This window comes from Cryptomeria japonica, chromosome 5, assembly GCF_030272615.1.
Source record: "Cryptomeria japonica chromosome 5, Sugi_1.0, whole genome shotgun sequence".
Classification (NCBI taxonomy): Eukaryota; Viridiplantae; Streptophyta; class Pinopsida; order Cupressales; family Cupressaceae; genus Cryptomeria; species Cryptomeria japonica.
The window spans coordinates 257486529-257491237 of NC_081409.1; positions in this window are offsets into that span (position 1 = coordinate 257486529).

Genomic DNA, 4709 nt, shown 5'->3' on the forward strand with positions numbered 1-4709 from the left:
TTCTGACTTATCCTTCAAGAATGTGACCCACATCATTCTTGAGCAATCATCTGTAAGAATCATAAAATACCTATCTCCCTGCACACTCCTAGTTTTTATAGGACTACACAAATAAGTATGCATGAGATCAAGTAAATTGTCTGTAGTGAAATATTTACCTTTAAAGTTTGAGGATGACATTTTCCCCAGTTGACACTCTCTGCACAAAGGATTTTCTGGTTTTCTTAACACCGGCAATCCTCTAACTGCCTTGATCTTACTGGCCTTCACAATGTTATCAAAATTTAAATGGCACAGTCTCCTATGCCATATCTAGCTATCATCAAACCTATCCATAAGACATGTACTTATATTTGCATTTAGCTGAAATAGGTTACCTTCGGTCTGCATACCGGTGGCCATCAGTTCACCAATCTTTCCTTTGATTTTGCACATTCCATTTTTGAATTTCAGAGTGAGTCCACTATCATTCAGCTTGGCAACACTCAATAGGTTGTGTCTGAGACCTTCCACCCAATACACATTGTTAGCACTGGTCTTTCCATTCACAAAGATGGACCCTCTGCCTTTGACCATACATGGTGCATCATACCAAAATGAACCGTACCACCATCATATTCTTCCAGAGAAAGAAACTTACTCTGGTCACCAGTCATATGGTGAGAACAGCCACTGTCAATAATCCACTCATTGGAATTATCAAAGAGGGAGACAAGAGCCTTCTTGTCTGACACATCTTCCTTGACTGCTACAAACACAATATCCTCATCATTTTCTTCATCTTTTGATTCCTCATCTGTGACACGTTCATCAACTGCTACAAAATAGTTTATCTGGTTTCCTCCTCTAAACTTCTTGAACTTTTCTAGTTTGTCCTTGCTATCACCATTAGGATAGTTTACAACAATGTGTCCTATCCAGTTACAAGAGAAGCATTTCAAAGGAAGCTTACCTCTGTATTTACTGGTTCCCTTAGGAAGTCTCTGGGCAAGAAGAGCTTCAAATTCCATCAAGATCTCCTCATCATCCATTTCTTTTCTCTGTCTTGGTTCACCACTAGTACTAGCCTCTTTTCCTTTTCTAGATGGTGCAACAGATGCTCTAAAGGCTGATTCAGTCTTCTGAACACTACCATCAAAAGTATTTATCTTATAGGCTATCAACTTTGCAATGATGGAGTCTAGGGATACCTTAGTCTTGTCTATTGACCTCAACTCCTGAATAGTAGTAGCCCTTATTGCATAGACCAGTAATAAGGATCTCAAAAATTTGCTAACAACAATGGAATCTTCCATTTTACCACCCGCACTCTTGATATCTCCAACAACAATTTTGATTCTTATTCCATATTGTTGAATGGTCTCTCCTTCAACCATCCGCATGTCTTCAAAATTTCCCCTAAGGCTTTCTTCTTTAGCTTGTTTTAGATGCTCATCACTGCCATAGATATTCTCAAGAGTATCCCATACTTCCTTGGGATTTTCTTTATCCTAGACATCAATAAACTCAATGTCAGATAAGCTACTGATTAGGGCTTCCATGACTTGCCCATTCTCCTGGATCTCTCTCTTTTGATCATCGGTGAGAGTACCAGTAGGAATAACATAAGCATTCTCAACATAGCTCCAATGTTGAGCACCCATGCTTCTGATGTATATCTTCATTCTGTCCTTCCATATTTTGAAATTATCTCTATTGAACTTTGGGCCTTCCCTCTTCATCATTACAATAGGATCTTTCCCTCAAGTGGTTAAGCTTACAACATAGAGGACCTGGAGGATGCTCTGATACCAATTGATAATACAATGATGAATAGTGAGTACCAAACGAGTACTGAGAACAGGGGGGGGTGAATCAGTATAGATATAAAACCTTTTCCTAAACCGTTTTGACTGTAAATAGTGAACTTGACTCGCAATCACTAACACCGGTCATAAACCAAATTACTACTGGTTAAACACAATGAGATTGTGAAAGATACAAACTAGAAACACTTACCTTACCACACAACCTACACCCTCATTTCCACATTATCCTTGTGCATAAATAGCTAATCTATCATCAAAAATATAATAACATGCTAGATCAACATGATTCACTGCTTGATAGAAAACAACAAAACATCACATGAAAAGGACATCACACATGACACACATATTTTTCATATGGAAACCCAATTAGGAAAAAACACGATGGGGATGAATACCCACAAGCTATTTTTGAACTCTTTAGAAGTCCACTTTGTTAGGAGCCTTGTCCGGTTAAAGACTGTTACAATAGGTTATGTTAAGAACCGATTCTGTTAGGGATCACCCGATTAAGGGATGGCTAGAATACTGAGTTAAGGGTTAAACCTTGTTAGAGGTTACCTTGTTAGAGGATTTCATGAACCCAATGACTTTGAGTCACCCTGTTAAAGGATTTACAGCAAGCAAGTTAAAGTTACCCTATTAAGGGATTTTCCAACTGTTGAAGTGGTTAGAGATCAATGAGTATTACAATGATCTGGTAATAGCACTTCAATACCAATGTAGATCCACTTTAGTTCCTTTCTTCTGCATACACATTCTATAGGTATCAACCCTCTTATATGGTTTGGCAAGAATCACGTATCTTTGCACTTAGATACACACACAACATTTTCCAACAACTTCAACATGAAACACAACATAGACCTTATAGGAAATAGATAGGTTGGTAACATAAACCCTAAACCTAACCATTTAGGTTGAGCAATTCAGTCGGTTCAATCCTGACCATTGAACACTTTGTATTTGAATACAACGGTCTTGAACAGATATCAAGACATTCTCCATTGTTCGTTCTTCTTCTCCACTGTTTGCATAGACTTCACACATTCCTGAGGTAGATAGGATCAATCTCCTTCATGTAGGATCCTTCAGGTGCATGAGGTTGACGTGGCAACATGATCTGATCTCCATTACAATACTAACTCATCACACAATGCCATCAGTTGAATCACACAGGCTCGAAACACTTCAACTGGGAACCCTGAAGCTGAGACTACCAACTAGTAGTCATATAATATTAAACCTTGATAGAAAACATTCCATATACCGGTTCACTTGGACAAACGTACCGCTTCACCTTTTGCACATATACCAGTTCTCATCATTATACTAGTTCACTCTTCAGCATATTACTGGTTCTCTCTTTCAGCATATTGACATCAATGACAACACAATATCATATTCTGCACATATGCCAACAATCCTCTTCTATCTCATCTCAAATGAGATCTTACATATATACAAAACCTAAGACCAAATGTGTAGGTTGTCTTACTAAGAATATTACAATAAGATCAATTACATATAAGTCTAGATGTGATGCATCATGTCAGCTCAATACATTTACAACAATATCTAATCAATAAATCATCTCCATAACTTGTCATGCTGATCTAGAATAGATAATGCATACTGGTCCATAACCTTGACCAATCTACCGATAACAGTATATATGTCAACCCAATTAGACCATTAACCAAAACACCAAAACCAAGTATCCAAACCATGTCTTTGACATAATCAAGTGATCTCCAGATGATAACAAGTCATCATTAGTACCAGTGAGCAATATAACGTGTCGGTGGACAATATACCGGTGACTATGCATAAGTCACTGAACTTGCTGGTGAACACAATGTGTCATTTCAACATAACCAAAGATCTCCAGAAGGATAAGTGTTCACATCAATGACAAAACTAATGCAGCACATCCATAATACCAACAATCTCCCCCTTTGGCATTGATGGCAACACTAGATGGAAAAACATCTAAGTGCCAAAACAGAATGCCAAAAACCAAAAACCAACAATTTCCAAAAAAGATCAATACTAGAAATCAAAATCAAAATGCAAAGAGTATATATCTCTCCCCTAATGAATGATGTCTCCAAAGAATAATATCTCTCCCTAGGAATAATGCTTTTCCATAGATCTCTCTCCACCTTTGACATCAAATGCCAAAGAAAATAAATACCAAAACATATATCCAACTAATATGACCAACTACTCCCCCTAAGAAGTAGCTCTCCTCCAGCAAAGCTGGAAAAAAGATTTCTCTGCTAGTTTCTATCGGTTTGATGCCAAACTTCAATTATCTAAGTCTCTATCGGTGAGGGTATTACTCCAAGCTTCTCTCTGAGATATTCAAAAGTTTCCTTAGGCAAAGGCTTAGTAAAGATATTTGCAATCTGCTCTTTAGTATTCACATAAACCAATCTAACTTCTTTTGCTTCAACATTCTCTTTCAGAAAGTTATATTTGATAGAAACATGTTTAGTCTTAGATCGAAATATCATATTCTTTGATATATCAATTACTGCTGAATTATCACAATAAATGATTATAGGTTCTTCACATTTTACCATTATGTCCTTCAACATTTTCTTAATGTATAATACCTGAGTACAATTAGTTGTTACTACAACATATTCTGATTTTGCTATTGATAATGATGGACGGCTCTGATTCTTGATTAACCATGAAATCAATCTGCTCCCAAGAAAGAATGCTCTGCCAATGGTGCTCTTTCTATCATCTACATCTCCTTCCCAATTTTCATCGGTGTATGCACATAAGTCAAAATTTTCATCTTTAGGGTACCATAAACCAAGATTTGTTGTGCCTTGTAGATACTGCAAAATCCTTTTTACTGTTGATTCATGATTTTATTTAGGATTA